The sequence below is a fragment of the Cariama cristata genome, unplaced genomic scaffold (genome assembly GCF_000690535.1).
Source record: "Cariama cristata isolate BGI_N322 unplaced genomic scaffold, ASM69053v1 scaffold13016, whole genome shotgun sequence".
Lineage (NCBI taxonomy): Eukaryota > Metazoa > Chordata > Aves > Cariamiformes > Cariamidae > Cariama > Cariama cristata.
In genome coordinates this window covers 7,658-27,237 of record NW_009622757.1, presented here as the reverse complement: position 1 = coordinate 27,237, position 19,580 = coordinate 7,658, and positions in this window count along the sequence as shown.

Below are 19,580 nucleotides of genomic sequence, written 5' to 3'. Positions count from 1 at the left end.
TGCAGCTGAAATCCCATTCCCAACTGGCAAAACCAGGCAGAGCCCCACTGTTTCCTGCAGAACCACATAACCCACCCCAGATTTGACTTGCAGGACTGTCTCTATCACATTTACAGGTTTCCCCTCTTTTTCCCTCTTTTCCAGTCCCAGAGCACACCACCCAAGCATCCTCTTTTTGATCCTTAATCCAGTTTCTGTGCTCTCGGATTAGACCCTAGGCTACAAAAATCTAAGTATCAAACACGTTTTGCCAGCAGCTTTACAACTTCTCTGTTTCCAGCAAGAGCCTGCAGCTCAGGCTAGCAATGAGCAGCCAGCCTCCTCCTCCCCACCCTGCTGTTTTATCAATAGGAATAACATCATTTGGAGATTGAGGACTCGGAAGAAACAGCCTTTCTGGGTGTTACCTAGGGAACCTTACCTGCTGATGCCCCACAGGCTGCTCTCTTCAGATGCCGCAGCAGGTGTCCACTTCTCCATCTGGGTCTTTCAGCTACCCCCATTTCCAGCTAGAGCGCTGCTCTTTTCACACAGCCAGAGTTTTTATTGCTCTGTGTTCTTACCTTGGCTTTCAAAGAGAGGGTGTTTGGCATTATCTTTCTACTGCCTTCAAGAGTTTAAGGAGAAATGGGTTATTCTGAGCTACTGCTGGTTCTTTGTTCCATAGTTATCTGTGAAAACTATATTAAATTACCTATTGAATCACATCCCAATAAGCAGGCTGAAGCACAGCATTTTTAATTTATTACTCCAGAGCAGCTCTGCTTCCATTACAGTGACTATTTAAGAAGAACAGGGGGACAGAATCAGAGTAGGTCCAAGAAAGATGTTCAACGGCAATGTGCAGCTTTGCTCCATTTGTGACCTTGAAATAAAGCTCATGATCCTGAAGAATTTTCAGTGGTTGCAAGGCCAAATTAATTGCTGGTAAAAACAACATCACTTGCAGGTACTTCAACAGGTCTGTGGTCATTTAAGCCAACAATGAGTTTGGACCTCAAAAAACAATTCTTGTGGTATATTACAGTGACTGCACATTGAGTCCAGTATGTAAACCAGGCTGTGAACAACACAAGTCTCTAGCTGCCAAACAACTGCATATTCCTTAATTAAGCTTTGGCTATATGATAAAACGAAGCTATGGAAGAAATCAGCAGAAGTCTTTTCTAAGTATTTCACATCAGAATTCAGATATGTTTAATGGGATGGATTTTCAGGGTTAGTTTTTTTGGGGGGTTGGCTTTGGGTTTTTTTTATTTCAATACTGAAAATATTTCAAAGTTTAGAATAAAATAAGTACTTGACAACTTTGCTTTCTCTTGTGGGGATGGGAAGAACTTCTGATTCACTAGAATTTGTCCATCAAAGTCCTGTATTTTCCACATAGTTTATAAAGCACCTAAGCATATAATTGTTATATATGCTTAGTAATAATTACCCATTGTTTTTTCTCAAAGAAACAGAGATGTATAAATGGAGTTATATCTAGTACATGAGCACCACCACAGTGTTACACTGTACTTAGAGCATGGCTGAAATCTCTGTGTCCAAAGTTACGCCAGTATCTTTTGGTTTGAGTGTACTGTTTGGTCCTCTCCTAGAATCGGTAGAGCAGAGGGGGCTGAGAAATACCTTCTGTTCTGATTAGAAAGAGAGAGGATAAGCTGAAATAAAAGAAAAATGCGTAAACCCGTTTCAGCAAAATTAACCAGTTTTCACTCTGTCTAAACATAAAGCCTGGATCTACAGCTTAATATTTCTGTTTTTCTGTACGCGGTGGTCAATGGAGTACAACATAGAAGCTTATCAATACTAAAAGTCAGCACTGCACCAATCCTAGCTCGCTCTATCTATGTGGTAATTGTCATAGCCATGAAATACGGGTGAACATGTTAGTCATGGGGTTATGTTCACCTAATGTATCTGAAGGAAAAGAGAGTCATGAACCAACTCCATCACGAACCACATTTTGTTTGGTCACCTCACAATGAAGCTGTGGGCAGGATATGAAAAACAGCTTTGCTGTGTCTAGAAGCATGACTGCAAAGGGTTAAAAATGGGGCAGTGATAGTGACAGGACCTCTCTAGGTTTTTGCAATTACTACACAGTGACAATCTTGCAGAATAACTGCATTGTTTGCAGGATTTGCAATGGAAATGAGGTCCATAGTACAGAAAAAAGATTTCCAACTCCACAGTGTAGAGCAAGTACCAGACCTTAAATATCAGTAGAGAATTGGATCACTGCAAGTTAATCAGCATATTCAGCACTGTAAGTGTAACTCTCTCCTTCATCCATTCTGTGCTAGCGCTTCATTCACGTTAGGGACTCTCTAACTCTCTCTTTGCTGTGGCATGAACAACTCCTGCAAGAACTGTGTGTGACAATTCATACAGAGCCAGGTGTCGGCAGGAATTAGCAGGAGCTCTGCTCTTCCCTAATGGAGACTTGAAGCAGACTCAACTTACATTACTCAAGAATAACTCCGTGACAGTCAGCTCCTATCAAGTCAGTTTAGACAATTCCCAGCCTGTCAAAGTAGGTTTTTTCTAGGATCAGCAGTCTTTGCTGATGACACCTACATTATGGTTATGGTTGGTTTGCCCTGCTCTGGGCATGCAGAACCTGATGTGTTTGTTTAGTACTTATGCAGCTTCATACAACATAATCTGCAATGAGTTTAATCATGAACTAATGACAATTAATTACCAAATCCATCAGTCAGAATAGATGGAGAAGTTTAGAGCTATCATAGAAAGATGGGGTTTGCCCGAAGAAGAAGAGGCAGCACAGGCAAAAAGGGTAACAGATTACAGTGTCTGCTGCTGTGATCCTTTGAAACTCACAACTTGATTTTGTAACATAAATGAAAGCCTCATTAGCACACAATTTCCAGGAGCAATCCTTTGATGCCAACAGACTTTTTCTATACACTTTGCCATGTTCTGTAATCTCCATTCTTTAAGGTTTTCAGAGCTAAATTAGACAAAAACATAGCTGCTCTGTTCTATAGTGGTGGTGATAGTCCTCTGAAGGGGAGCCTGGACAAGATCATTTCCAGGGTCCCTCCCAACCAACATTTTTATGATTCTCTGTTCAGCAAGAACCAACTACAAGAGAAGCAGAGTAGTTCAGAAAGTATAGGAGTCCAGAAACTTTTTCAGGTCTATATGTTAATCTTCTTTGGTGAACCAGTATCATACACTCAGAAGAATATAGTCCAGGAGTAGTGACCACATTCACCATAGTAGCAGTCTGGAAACCCATCCTGAATGATAGAAAAATGGTTTACTTTTCTGAAATACTTCCTTAATTGGAGAGACCCCACGGAGAATAGAACAGAAGGGGTTTTCTCCCTCCAGGTACTTTCAACTGCTCTACTTCACTTGTAGAGGTCTAGAGCACAGAGGAGAGATGCTGACCTCCACAAGGCATGTTCTGTAGCACATACAGCTGCCTGCAGAGGTCTGAATGCAGACCACAGCATAACTACATGTGGATCAAATGAAAGCCAATATGGTAACCTCTTCCAAACCATGACCTATCTCAAATCTACCAAACATCCAAAGATTAAAGCTATTATATCCCGTCACCAATCCCTTCAGCTATACAAGCCCCAATTAAAGTAACTGTCAAAATTCCTTTCCATTTTGAAGAGTTCATCCTTACTCTCTACAAAGCCCTCAGTTAGTCCTACAACCCACCTTCTCCCAGCCTCCTACCTTTCGCAGCCCACCCCCATACTCTACATACACCTTCACAAGATTCCTTAGTTGAACAGCCTCACAACTCTGCCACAGGGCACAAAGACCAGCGAAGGGGTCTTTAGCAGCAGTCTGCCCAACGTCTGCCACCCTCAGCTGCTGCTGCTGGCCCAGGCTCCATCTGGAGCAGATCCCAAGACTCCTGCCTTCCCACCAGCTGCCAAAATGTGCAGCCAGTTCTTTTAGAGGGCTTCTTCGTTAACTCCATCAGTAGGACCGAGCCCACAGGCATTAGCACATAGACTTCACAGCCATGCTCCAGTCAGCAGCAGAGGCAGTTACAGAGTGAAAAGTGATCACTTTTACTTAATTTCCAACTGCTTGCAGCTTTTTGATATGAGAAAATGGAGGCACAGCAGTAGCTGGATCTTCATAAGGGAGAGGTGGGTAACTTGCTATATTGTGAAGACTAAACAGGCTTTTCACTGCCAGAGCACTGAAATGAAATGCTGGGGACTTGGGCTACTGGGATCACTCATTTTCTGCCACTGACTTCCTGAGTGGCTGTGGGCAAGCGATGTCTCTGTGCCTCAGTTTCCACATCTGTAAAATGGGGGCAATGGTATCCTTTGAAATACTTTGCAACTGTTGATGAAAAATACCACAAAAGAAATACTGTTAATAGTAAGTCCCCCAAAAAAATCATTCTTCCCTTTTTCTCATTTCTAACATCATAACACATGTTTGCAGCCATATTAGATCAAAACAAAAGGAAGAGGGTAACTTTCAAAGAACTACTGTTCCCCTAAGACCTCTCTGAACCCAGGTTGCAGAAAACCATTGGAAACCACCTAGGAATGTGTCAGAAAGGAAGAGGGTGACCCTTATAGCAACAAGATTGCTTGTGCAAGAAAGAATTAAGATCTCTAATTTCTTCTACTTCTTATTTTTATCCTCGTAAGAATCATAAACATCAAGAATAAATTACACCTGTTGAAAAGTCAACAGTGAAGAATATCACACTGGGAGTCTCTTAATGCAAGCAGGTTCCTGAATACAAACCATAGCAAGAGTAGCCCATTGGGAGGTAAGGAACAATAGCTTTGTACAATTTAGGGACCATCTATCTGCATAACCAAGAGACTAATGCTCGCCCTGGTTGGGTTATACATCCTGTAGCTCACTTCCAGCCATTTGGTAAGCAGCACTTCTTCTTACCCTCAAAAATATCTTGCATTGCAGACATTGACTCTTGTGCTTACACTTTTGATGGTTACCTTGAAAGTGTATAGGGCATAGTTTTTAAACAATTTCCCCCCCCTCCAAAAAGAACTTTGGGAATAGCACACAAAGGGAAATGCCAAGTTTTCTGAAGCATTCATTGAAATCCCTGTTTCCAGCATAGTGATGACCAATAAATGAACTTTCAGCTACACAGAAAACCAAGTTTTACAAAATAACATAGCCCCATATCAGCCCATTGGCAACACTAAAAATGAAAAACTGAGAGGTCTTACATGGCCCAAGACACAGAAGTAAGATGTTTTTTAGATCTAACTTCAAAATCTAAACCCTATACCATCAAAATACAACTTCGCTTTCTACGCAAATGAGAATTGTGCCTATTTTTAGCATGTTAGTAAGCAGATGGAAATGAAAGCCTGTATTGTGACAGTCCTCAAACATCAGCAGCTTTCCCAACAAAAGAAAAGGTAGAGTAGCAGAGCACTGAAAACAGCTTCACAGTTAATTGCAAGTTAATTGATTTCAACTGGATTATCAGAATTGGGCTGGTGTATTGAGTCAATCTCTGCTCCCTGCCCTGCCTAAATGGTACCAGCCAATTACGGGCCTTTGGAGCTTTCTGCAGTATGTTAGTCCTTGCCGGGTTGCATTGAGATGTGTGTGTACATATGTATATATTTACTAGAGGTGGATTTTTGCACTTTCTAAAGAGAAATTTCACACAGAGATTTTTTTTTAAAAGAAATATACCCGCAAACTCATTTGAACAGTATCAGCAATGTAAGATACAGCTGCCTTGAAGTTATACTGAAGCTTTAATCTTCCTAAGAGCACGGATTTCTCTACGCAGTCTCAAAAGTATAATCTTTGGAGGTACATTATTATAAGCCTATTTATCATTCAAAGCGTATTAGCTGTTTCTCATGTAGTATTACTTGTTTATTAGGATTTTTAAAAACAAGACTTTCCTTTACACAAACCCTGTAGCAATCTAGATGAGTACTCTGATTAAAAAAAAAAAAAAAAAGAGCTTCCTAATTAATAGTCTTTCACTGATTCCTCCAATAGCTTAATTAAAATAAACAAACAGCAGAATTTTAACATGATTATTTCTAATAAGATTTTTTTTTTAATCAGCTCATTTTACTCCTAATATTTCTAGCAGAAAGTGGCTTATTTCTCATTAGGCTCTTTCATAGTGCTGAATCCCTCACTTGTCCTGCTAGGGTAATTACAGACATCTGTACAAGTTCAGCACAAAGATTGTGACATCCTAAAGGGAATACATTAAGTTGTTTACATAAATTAAATGTAAGCCTGCTTTACCTTTGGGAAAGTGTTAGTGCTTATTTGTGAAAAAAAAAAATATTTATGGAAACCAACAACAAATTAATTCAGTTAATACTCATTTTCTATTATAGGCCTTTGGCTTAGCTATTTTAACTGTTTCCATTTTGTATGTAAATCAAGTGTTATTTTCTGGTTGATTTAATGTTTAATGTTTTTAATGTAAGTCTTTCTTACTAAATTAAGATTAAAAACACAAATAAAAAGTTTCATTTCTTTCTTTTGGCTTGGATCCACTGGTTCACAATTTTACTGAGGCTGTTGTAAGAGCTGGACACTATCATCAGTATGAACTGCTAGGTTTCAAGGGCAAACTGTTTCAAATTATAGGAGATGCTTTAGAGGTGTACTATGGACTAGAGATTAATCTATTGTATGTTTTAATGCAGCTCCCTTAAAGAGTTTTGTCTGTGTAAGTCATTACTTAAAATTGCTGTGTCAGGAGGAAAATGGTCATTCATAAGTATTAATCTAGTCCTCTGGGAACATAAACATGGTGTATATACCAAATAAGTCTCTGATCCTGCACAAAACATAAAAATGAAAGTACTGATCCAGCTAACTCCATTAAAGCTGCTGATGCTACTAATGTGTGTTTTCTTAAAGACTTGTGTAAGGGCTGAGATGACAGGGGTCTTTGTTTCTGTCTACAGTCCCTAAAAAGGTTGCACCTCCCATGTAATTTCTGGAGCATTGATAGTTTGCTCATTGCTCCCCATTTACCATGTGGTGTTTCTACCGTTGTTGATGACCATTGCTATAGAAGTTAGCTACAGAGAGAAATCACAAAGCAACTACAGCTACTGAGATTAAGCGTCCCAAGACACTGTTTACCCATTAGAGATGCAAGTGCTTGGAAATGAAAGGTTCACTCAGCCAAACGAACAAAACCAAGTCCTGAGCCAGCAAGTACCCTACTAACTTTGGTAGGTCCACTTTCATGTTTAAAATTGGGCATACATACAAGGTGGGGACTTCTGCAGAATCTGCAGAGGCTCTGAGAGAAACTGTATAGCCTCAGGGCAAATAGAAAGATTTATCCTAGATTAAAATTTGGTTGAAGGGCAAAGACCATCTTACTCATTTTAATGACCACTCCTTTCCTGTGTGGTCACAGATTCCTAAGCAGCTCAGCCTGAGTCCTCCTCAGCTGTAGCTTGTTTAATTTATTAGGCTATTTTGAGAGTTTCTCTCAAAATCCCCACCCTTCTGCACTCAAGGTAAGTTGTAGTAACATGGTTTTTCAGGAGCAAGTGACTGTGTTTCTGCCCTTTGAGAGGTTCCCTCTGTAGGGTACTTGTAGCAACTTCTGTAGCAGGTATCCTTTTACCCCTGCAAAAGAAACAACCCCCTGAATGGCTGAGCAACAAGAGGAAAAAAGCAACCAGGTACAGATTTACTATGCTGATAGCATTTGCTCTTCCTTTCTTTATGTGTCTCAACAAGAAGGTAGAAGAGATGTCAAAAAGGAGCTTATGGTCAGTAGTACTGCTTTGCTCCTGACTCACAGAGCTAAAACCACCATGGAATATCACTTGTAAAGCAGCTAGAAATACTTCTGCTGTTTACCTTAATGAGAAGGTCACTATTATTTCTGTTTCTCTGTGGGAGTTAGCAGTTGCCAGCAGTTGTGAGGAACTCTGCTAATCCATGCACCTCCTTGTTGTCTTGTAGAGCAGGAAAATGGGACCAGGGCAAGCCATGGAGAACCTGCTATCAAGCATGCAGTGCCCACATCACCACAAAATAGTGTCCGGAAGATCTGTTCAAAAGGTGAAAAAATGCATTCAAGTTGATATGGACTTGGAAGAGGAGAACCCCAATGCAGACCTGAGCCTTTCTCCAACCACTGGCCTTTCTGGGAAGCTGCAGCAATGTCCAGGGAACATGTTACCTTCCCAGCAAGGTGTTTCCTCATCCTCCCAAGAACAGTCTGCCACTCCAGCTCTACTACCACTGCTGCCAGCCCCTCCACCCCTACCCCCAGGGTGTAAGGTGCCTCTTCCACCCCTTCCCGTGCCTAGCATAAAAGTCCCATTGCTCCCACCTCCCCAGCCATGTGGTAATCCCAAGTGCAATCATCTTACTTGTGGATATGGGGGGCAGCCCCATCCTAAGAAGACACCGACGTTGAGGATGAAGATGTTTCACTGGCAGAAGCTCCCTTCTGATGTGGTGAGACGTACGTGCTTGTTTGTAACACTGGGTGGATGGGTTCATTTACTTTGCATCCAAACAAAAATGTTAATGTTGGGGGGCTAGACCTTGACTCAGTAAGTCAGGTCACACAGGTGGTCCCATTGCTCACTCTCAGTCCTACAAAGACTTAGGAATCACAAATAAATATGGAAAGCCAGGCCTCCACCAATAAATGGAGGAAATAGTAGTTTGGGAAAAGCACTGAACTGAGGCTCTGTGGCTGCTAAAATTATCTTTTCTTAACCTTTCAGTCTCTATTTGTTACTTATTAAAGCAATGTTGTGAGTCTGCAGTAATTAAGGTTTGCAAAATGCTCTGAGTGTGTTGAGTGGAAAGATCTGTTGAACAGTCATGCTCTGTGGTTTTCCCTAATGAACTCCTGACACATCACCAGTGAGGATCTTCTCAGTTGAAGCTTTTATTTTTTTTATTATTTTTTTTTTTCCTTGCACAGCCAGAAGATGCATCAGCCAAGATCTGAGGCTGAAAATTCTTGTCAATAGGGCTGGGAAAAAGTAGAGAAAAGTGCTCCTCTACCTCTGTGGTCTATCTTGAAGTGTTATTCTCTTCCAGAAAGCCACTCCATGTGGGCTGCAAGTAGCAGCACGGACCTTGTAGAGCCTGACTATGCAAGCTTGGAGCTACTTTTCTGTGTCCCACCAAGAGCACCTAAGGACAAAATCAGGCCAAAAATAAAGAAAACAAAAAAGGTACTTGGACTGCTTGCTTTCTGTAGAGCCTGGCAAAATTCTTGGAAGTGAAAAGCTTATTCACTCTTTATTGTTGCCAATAATTTATAATAAGAAAGTTTGAAATATTTTGATATCCATTGCCTAAGATTACCTAAAAAAAAATCACAGGAGACGTTTAGATTTAAATATGTTGAAATAATTCTGCTGAGGGACAGGCCTTCATCTGAGAGAGGGAGGGCATGGGCATTTCAGTATTAACTCATAAATTGAAATATTCTAAACAAATCAATTCCCTTCTCTATGCCTTTGCCTCTTTGTCTTTCTAAAACAGATCTAATGACCTCTACTGTTGTAAAATGCTGTGAGTTTGATCAATGAAGATTGATAATGTTATTATCAGAGAAGAATTAATCTCGCCCAACAAACAAACAAAAGCTCTAAAATTTCTGTTAAAATCAAGGTAAATGTATTTCTGGCTGACTGCTTATTTTCTTTGCACAGATCTCATTCATAGATCCAAAGAAAAGCCTCCTCCTCAGTATATGTCTGAAGCAATTTAAGTGGTAAGATTTGGAGACTACCATCTGAATTAACTGCTTGATGTGTTTTTTCAGATATTAAATGAAATAAATTTAGCATAAATACTTTACAACCACTATCTATCTTTAGGAAGAAGTCAACATTTTTTTTCCTTTTAAACTAATGAGATGTGGCAGTCTCTTTCCAGACAATTAATATCATGTCTCAAACTGGTATTAAACCTAAAATGGACCACTAATTCCTAAAGAGACAATACTCATAAATAACAGCAAAATCATGTGGAAACATAATTTTTCTTTGGTATTATGACATGAATACCAACTGCTGGCAGCAACTGTTAGTGAAGGTTCCTGATTGGAAGTTTCAAGTTATTTAATCGATTTTAAAGGGACATCTCCAGGGGTTCAGATCCAAAATCATATGTAGTTTTTATTTGCAGTTTTTCTCAAACAGTTTCTATAATTAAACAACTTGAAATTTACCGCAGTCCTCACAGGGAGGGGAAAAAAAAGGAAAAAGGAATCTGTATTAGTTTTTGGCAAAGCATCTGTACTTTTAGATTCCCTGAAACTACTGCAGGATGAAGATGGATGTTCTGTTCTCTCTCTGCCCTTTGTGCAATGGCCCATGTTACAAGGGCTTCAAAAAGAAACTCAGCTTAGAAGTTCCTTTGCGTTAAGAATAAATCAGAATCAATCAGAAGGATTTTTTTTCATTTTATTTTACGCTTTTTCCATTGCAAACTGCTTCTCAGTGGGGAAGAGCTGTGCATAGCCTAATCCAGTTGCTATTTCCTCTCGCTGCATGATTCCCTGGGCAGCTGTGCAGCTCTCCTGAGAGCAGCTAGTGACCGTGGGATCAGAGAGTTGAGCTCCTCTTGCACTGGTGAGGGATGAGGTTGCTCTGCAGCTGGGTGCTGCCTCTGTTGGTGCTGGTGGCTGCAGGGAACTGAGCTCTCCAGAGCCCAAACCAGAGCAGTCTGGACTCATTTCAAAGACATGTTGTCTGCCAAAGTTTCAGGCAAGGATTTTGGGTAAAACTATCTGGGATTTTTATAAATACTTCTGAGCAGGAGGAGAGCCGTTGGTTTTAGCCTTGGCTTTGCTGCAAGCAGTGGAGAAATTCAAAAGTAAATCTCTTCTCAGTGACACTGGACACCCATAGTAAAAGGAGAGCCTTCAGGGTTTGTTGTGTAAAGATGAACAAAGCCCAGAAGGCACATCTAAATTATAAGGAGTATTGCTTTAGGCTTAAAATCCTTTCCTTTTTCATATCTCCACTGTGCTTCTGAAGACTAAGATCCAAAGTGTAATGAGAGGCTAGTATAGTAAGAATTACTTCAATTATTCCTACAGTACTAGCTGAGAGACTGGGGTCTCTTCTGTTTGTCATGTTACTCCTCCCTACGCCATTGCTCCACAGCACTTCTCTTTTTCCTACAGCTCCAATGAAGAGATTGCTGCCATGATTCAGAACGGGGATAGATCCAAGCTGGATGCTGAGATACTGAAGCAGCTACTTAAACTGCTGCCTGAAGACCATGAGGTATCTATTAAGTGTGTTATTCTGAAGGGGTTCAGTGTGTTTTGTGCTCAGCTTGAACACTTGCACTGCTAAAGCAAGAAGCTATGACTGGATCCCACATCCTCCTGCATCATCTCAGTCAATGACCTTCCAAGGTAGAGTGGTGGGAAGTCTGTCCCAGCAGCAGTCTGGTCTCTTCACACAGAGGTTAGGCAACAGCCATTGGGAATCTCAACACGTGTAGACCAAGTGCTGCTCTCTGATCCCATTATTTTAATTAGATGGATGAAGTACCTTAGCATTTGTGGACTTAGGTGAGTAAAGAGCCTTTCAGAGCAGGTTTCAGTGAGGAGAAAGGGAAAGGACCCATCTTTTTAAAGGGGTTGCTGGACTTCTATGCACTATAGCTTGCTGAATCCCTGCCTGTGGATGAGGGATTCATCCTACAGGATGCTGTACAAATGCAGATGATCTTCCAGTCAAAACAAAACCTACATGTTTGCCCTTCAAAAACAGTTCACATATGGAATTTATTGTCCATCTGCCTCGCTTCCACTGCGTGTGCTCACAGCAAGTTCAGAAAAGCTAGTTTCATGCCCATAAGAAGCAACCATCACCAGAAATATTTGTGTGGTTATTTTACTGTTTTATTCCCTGTTAGATAAATAGCCTGAAATCTTGCAAAGAAGAAAAATCAGAACTAGCAAATGCAGATCAGTTTTATCTCCATCTTTTGGAAGTTCCTAGGTAAGCAAAATTTTTCTTCTCTTCAACACGTGAGTGTGGTTCTTTCTAAGATTTGTCCGTAAGAATTAAATCCTCTGTTTCCTGTGCTACAGGGATGTTCCTGATATTCAGTCTTCAGGATAAATCATCTGACTGCTATTTGTAGAGCTAGTTTGAGAAACTTTTCCTTCCCAAAGGCCAAAGAGGCTTTCAAACACCTTTGGCAAACTACAGTCAAATTAACCTTGGTGTAAGAAAACTCTTGACTGTTGTACAGCTACTATCTGCATGGTATGAAATTGCAGACTGAATCCTGCCACCAGGCTGCTGATTCACTCCACCACTGGTTTAGAGATTCCAGTCTACTAAAGACGGCCTGCAAACCCATGAGTGAATCACAGCAGTGCCTGTGCTTTCACGGCCTTCCTCATTTTTACTAAGTCAGATGAGGTGCACACAGAGAAATCTTTATGCTATTCATAAAAACATGGTGATATGTTGTAATTCATAGCAACAGCCTTCCATAAATCTGATCAGTTGCCATGCCACAACCAGAGACACTTTTTTGAAAATGTTGTGGTGAAAATCATGTGGCTTTTCATACTCTCAAACTTATAGCTAGATTTAAAAGTACTTTAGAAAATATTTTCATGGCTTTTCCAAAACATTAATCCTTGGTGAGGTGTAAACATCATTAAAGGGCATCACTGCAAAAATATTTTGAATTTCTGTTTGGGCAGTTAAAAGGAAGAACAAAAATCCTGGCCATTGCTGCCCAGGAATTGTAAAAAATTATGGCCTCATTATGCAAGGAAGTCACTGCCAGATGTCAGTGCAACATTGCTTTCAGAAAGAGGAGATTATAATTGTTTCTAGGACATCTTTGGAAATATCTAAGTGTTTAATTTATTTACAATCCAGTTGTCATGTCAGAGCATTAAAGAGAACATAACAATGCGGGTACTGCACTTTGCCTAAAATAGACGATTCTCTTGCTGAACACAAGTCAATTAATCAGGCCTGTGGATTTTGTTTTTGTGGTGTTTGTTGGGGTTTTTTCCACTGATTTCTTTTAGCTACCAGTTGCGGATTGAATGTATGCTGATTTGTGAGGAAACAAAAATTCTGCTGGAGTGTCTGTGGCCAAAAGCACAAGCCATCAGGACAGCCTGTGAAAGTAAGTACCCAGGGCCAGTCACAGGAAGCCTCTCTTCTACTTGAATAGCATCAGTAGTAGCATATGATATAATCTAATCAAAATTAACCTTTTAATTGCTGAATATGTAGTGAATACCAAGATGATTTTGCAGATTCCTCCTTATAGAATTCATTCTGCAGAATTGCAATTTGTGCTGTCCTGCTCTGAAGTGGAACTTCTGTTGACTTGAATAACACAAATCTCTCTCCTATCAGTGGTTCTGCAGAGAAGAAGGAAATTTCCGTTATGTCAGTGCCAGATTCTGTTTGAATATAGGTTAAGTTTTTGCGTGCAGTGGAAATTTTTGTCCATAACAATGCATCAGTTCCAGTTTTTCCTCTAGTGCACACTGGTTGTAGCCCAGCTTAGCTCTGCGGTGGAGCAGGCCACTGTGACGTACCAGAATCTGGTTTGGCTTCCAAAATGAATGTCCCAGATGATGTTCATCGGTGTTTCAGGAGCCCCCTCCACACAAAATTAGCCTTGGTTTTAGTTTTAAGTTGATTCTTTCTCGAAGTTGGTCTTGGATTCTAGCTTCAGTTCAATAGTTTTTGAGAGTCATTGACCTCCTGTTGAACATCTAAACTGCAGAACTTTTGTTTATGTTTGCACATAAAACTTGGCTATACTTGGCTGTCTGGTGTCAGTGCTATAGTTAGTCTGTACTGTGTTGCAATCAACAGCTCTCAGCAGTCCCACCCTGTTGTCCTCATCCCTCCTCCATCCCGCTGTGTGGGTCAGCATTTCTGTTCTAGTTCTGCCAAAAACTTTATTCTTGCCCAGATTCTCCTGCTGAAATGCACAGCTTCTGGTTATCACTCTCACTAACGACGATAATGAGGCAAAAAGCCCTTCACTTTTTTTAACCTAGGATAATATGTTCTGGAAATGGGGGCTATAGACTTTCACAAGTTTACATGCTTTCTCATATGCAGTTCTCCCTCATAAGTGGTTGCAGGGATGACACATCTATACTCCTAACTTGATGGGAAAACCAGTTTTCCATCTATTTGTAGAGAAGAGATCACAATAGAAACTTACTCATTCCATTTCCATTCAGCTGATTTATTTCTGTACTGGTATATTTCCAAATACATAACAATGGCTTGACATAATCTTGGATGAGAATTTTGTTACCCCCAGCATCAAACTTAAGGAAAATCCTACTTCAGATCATTTAATTCAATTTACTGAAAATGTCTCTCTCTTTATTCTTCAGCACTTCTTACCAGTCGCCGATTGCCCGTTTTCTGCCAATTGATTCTTAAAGTTGGAAACTTTCTAAACTATGTAAGTAAACTGATTTCTTTAATTGCCGTGTTTCTAAAGATAACAGAAAATACAAATACAAGACTTGGAAACTGAAGGAAGGAACTTTTTTCTGTATCTTCTAGGGGCATCACACTGGAGATGCTGGAGGTTTTAAAATTAGTGCCTTGCTCAGACTAACAGAAACAAAAGCAAACCAAAGCCACGTTACTCTGCTTCACCACATTTTGGAGGTACAGTAAAACTGTGAAATTATTCATGTATTATTCTCACATATTCATTCCCCAGAAAGCAAGGGGCTTTGACCTCAGTAGCACCCCACCGTAGGTATCTGGAGGATGAGCCTCTGTGCCTGAAATACGATGAGAACTTTTCCAGTGCTGTCTATGCAGATGGGATCAAATCCATATGCAGTAACATTTAGAGGGTTAACACTAGGTTTCCTTTCTCAAGTTCACTTAACATGTCTGCTTGCTGTTTTCTTTCTCTTCTTCTCCAACTGGTCTCTTCAGTTGACATGTCTCCCAAACGCATCTGTCAAATGAAATTCATTTTAGTGGTGTGAAGACAGAATCTCAGGTCAGCTTGCACACTCTGGCAGCACGTGGGACATAAGCCTGAGCAGTTAAAAGAGCCTTTTGCTTTCTTTTTAACTCCCTATGGGTGCCAACATAAGAAGAAGAATGAATGAGACTAAATTTTGCCCTTTGCTTATCAGAATGAAAAGTGAAGTGTTAATGTTTCAGTCCTGATGTTGTCCAGCTGACAAACTTTTATGCTCTTTGACTGACTCTGCAAGGTAACCATTTTTCACTTCAATTTTAGGAGGTTGAAAAAAAACACACAGATCTGCTGCAGCTTCCCAGAGATCTTGACTTTGTTTCCAAGGCAGCAGGGTAGGACATTATTGTTTTGTTTTTGTCATGTATGAATTTCCAACCTCTTTAAAGCCAACAAGGAGCTGAGTCATTTTATGGTGGTGTAGTAAGGTCACAGACTTCTCTACTGTGGGAGAGAGAGGTTCTCTTCTAACTATTGAGATTTATAAATCAACCTGGTTAAGACTTTCTATGTGGAGCTCAGTGTGATTTTTCTTTCAGATGATCCAGTACTACCTTAGAAGTAAAACTGTGTAAATAGTGAACTTCCTTATTTTCAAGGATCAAATTCTTCTTCCACATATTGCAATAAAAACATAGAAACAATAGAAATCTTCCCTGAAATTTCTCATGTGCAAGCCCGTGAGGAGGTACATGTGCAGAGCTGGTGCAAGGAGGGAATGATTGAGGTGATTTACTGGCAATTCGGGGATCTCAGGAGCCCCCGAGTTGAGTATCAGCACAAGTTTCTAATATACGTGGGTAGAAAGAAAAAAATCTGTTGCTGCAGCCTTTCCCCCATGAGCCTGAAAGTGTCCTGAGTCTAATGCCAGCTCTTTCTGTTTAGCTCAGAACAATCACGTGGAGATATATTAAATTACATTAATCAGAATCCACATTTATAGCATCAGGATTAACAATTTTTAATCCTGTTATGAATTCATAGGAACCTTGTAGTGTTTTACATTTCCTTGCAACTAGAATCAGAGGTAACTTTTAAATCTGAAGATGGATTGACATTTGTTTAAATAGCTGCTAAATAATTAAGAAAAAGTATATTTATTCAATAATGCAACAGAAAATATTATGGCTTTTGTGAGTTATCCGTGCAGAATTTAAGTTGGAATTTGTTTTGAAATACGAATTTCTTTTGGGGTTGTGTCAATATAGAAATACTTCTGTTACCTGAAACTAAATCTTGCTGGTCAATGACATAAATGTGCTCTTTTTTATAAAGTAATTGCCCTCCAGTTTAGTCAAACTCTCAAACTTACAAAATTGATTTGCTAATCAACCTGTGGAGAATTGTTTACAATGCAAATCCTGCAAGGGACTCTTCTAATGCTGCTCGCATCTGGATGCACTGCGTCAGGTTTTGCTGATTCAGTATTTTTTGTCTGGCACAAAGAGTAGGTCAGAACCATAGAAGATGTTGGTTCAGTAGTGTAACACGTTTGGGTCTCCATGTGAGCTAAATGAACTCTGAGAAGAGATTCAGTTTTGGACTATAAACAGATAAGGGAGAAAATGCAAGGAGTGAAAAGAACCAGCTAAGTAAGGACAGTATAGGCACAAGGGGGATGAATGTGTGTTGTGTTTGAGTAAAAATAGGCTGGAAATTTTGGAGGAGTTTTTTAAATACTAGAACGGTGATGGTCTTCTACAGTCTGTCCAGGGAGGCAGTGAGGGGAAAAGCACAGATTCTTTCTTAGGTGAGGGTTTAAGCACATAGGAAAGGATGCATATAGAGGAGAACTACCTGCAAAAGCAGGATCTGGGTTGGACGATTAATTCTACATTTATTTGCAGAGGTCATACTGTTTATAATAATCTTTTAACTTCTTGAAAACAAAAGACTCACCCCTTCAATATACTGTCCCTTTTGTGGACCTTTCAGAATCCACTTTGACGTTATGCGGGCTGAGGCAGGTGCCAATTTGAAGAAACTCTTGGAAATAGAGAAGCGTTTATTTTTGTCGACAGATGATTTAAAAATACAGCATGCAAATTCTGTTCAAGTAGGTAACGGGGGTGTGACACACTTCCCATCCTTCTTCCTAAATGCTTTAAATCTCTTCTCAAAGGCACTGTAATTCAGGTTGCAAATGGACATAGAGCTCTATAGGAAAGGGGTCATAACTACACTCCCCCTGTGCCCTGGTGGAAGGAGTATCCCAGATTTTCTTCTACATCTGTAATGTGGTATCATGCTAAAGAAATAGCTGAGGACCAGTCAGCTTTGTGTGTGGGCAAAAGAAAGGAAGGCCCTAAAAATAAAATGTAGGATGCAACTATAAATGCGTAGAGTGCAGTACAGAAACATGTTTTGTCTCGCTGTTCTTTGGGGGCGGGGGGGGGGAGGGAACAGACTTGCAATATGCTTTTTTTTTTTTTGCTCATACTTCCAAACATCCTAGCTTTTCATGTTCTCAAAACAGAGTCACGTAACCAAAGCTAAAAGGCAGAAATCCTGGTGGTGTATCTCCCTTGATCAGTCATCCCAGGTTGTGCCAAATTTCCACATGGTTGTATGATGAAAGTGGCAACATGCAATGAGGTGCTTTTGGAAAAATGAAATAAGGGGAAATGCAGATGGTTCAATTAAGAAGAAAATATCACACATTGTGAACCAATCTTAAATCTCAGTTTTTAAAAACTGACTGCTCTATGTTAACTGGGTTGAGTCTTCTGGGCAGCTCAGAATATGCTACTTCTTAATACACATAAATTGTGTTGCAAACTGTGTCTCAGGGCAGTCTCGACGCTTCAAAGGACCTGCAAAAGGAGTTTACCACCATTGAAAAGAAGAAGGAAGAACTTGCTGACTATCTTTGTGAAGACCGAAAAAAATTGTCTTTGGAAGATGTATTTAGCACAATGAAAACCTTCAGAGAGCTCTTCCTCAAGGCCTTACAGGTGGTTTGCATTTCTGACTGTTTAGAAATAGATTGAGAACTTTTTTTTTTTGAGCAAGCAAGAATTTCTTTTTTCTTCCACTCTAAGCTGGGCTACCTAAACCCCAGCTGCAGAAGTAAATGAAAGTAACTGTTCATTTGCTTGCAACCTGCAGCAAGAAATGAGCATGTGGACAAATATAAAATGTGATTTATTTTTTTTGCTATGGAGAACTAAGAACACTCCAAGTTGTTGTTCCCACTGTAAAATTATTAATCAGGCCTCAATGCAAACAGGAGTTTAGTGCCGTGTGAAAGAAGGAGCAACCGGACATGTTTTATAGGCTTTGCCAATAGGCAATAGGTAAATTTTTCAATAGGCAAAGCCTAATTGGAAGATCGGTTTCCATGTTGGTATTTCATTGTAGTAGTTAGTTCAAAACAGTATGTTTTGTGTCCCCTACAAATCTCCCAAGAGATTATATTTGGCACTTTATTAATTTATAAGACTTTACTCCTTGTAATAAGGAGTAAGAAAACAGCAACTTCACCATAAAAGTTGTGTAGCGCACCTTCCAATTAGTAAGCCTCCAGTTCGCATCCCCTAGTACATACTTCGCATCTGAACTAATGTACTTCCTCTAGGGTTTTCTTAATGGCAGATGACAGTGACTTCACATTTATATATTTTAACAGCAACAATCACCCACTCCAGTGCTGACTCCAGGAGAGCCCCAGACTGGGTTTGCTTTCTTTAGAGGGAATTATCCACATTATAAGAAGTATTGCAAGAATACAGACAACTATGCTGGGCAATGTCAAGACAAGAAAGGCTGAAGGAGTGTTTTAGGGCAGATCGTAGTTTCACATGAAAATAAAGAAGCTTCTGAGGAAGTGTTAAAAGATGAAAGATGAAAAATATATCCGGCAACGTTCCCACTACCTGCTTTTCTTGTGAGGCACTGGGCTTCAATTTTGCAAGCAATACAGCCATCCAGGCTCCAAAACGATGCACCACAGTCAGTCTGGAAAATAAACCCTACAAAACAAAGCTCCTTTGGCAATACACTTGATCCTTAGAGTTCCTAAAACTCTAGGCAAGAAGGAAATAATTAAGAGAATCAAGAACATAATGGCTCAGCATCTGTGGAGAGCTATACTGGAAAACTGATGTGAAGGGTAAATTCAGCAACTGCAGTTCTTTTAAGAAACAGTCCCAATAAAGGTTATGTAGTGTCCCAGTACAGCTGCATAAGACTTAAACTACTTTTTTGGGTGTTGCTTGCTCACAGCCATGTTGGAGCAACTAGAAAGAAGCTTCTTTTCATCTACCCAACATTTAAACTCCCTTTCATCCTATTTTTGGTTCCATTTCTCAGCAGCACCTCACCTCAAAGGTACCACAGCTGTTAGCCACGTTGTATGCATCTCTGTTACCTCCATTGCAGACCTCTAACGTAATCTCCTCTCCCTTCTTGCCTTGCTTTCTCCCTGTTGTTGTAGTAAAGAATACTGTCTGTGCTTCAAACAGCAACATGCTGAAAAGTTGAAGGTTTTAATTTTTAAAGCATCTTTTTGTTCTGTGATTTTGATTTTTACACTAGAACCAGCCATATGGTGGTATCTCTTTCCAGTGCCATTT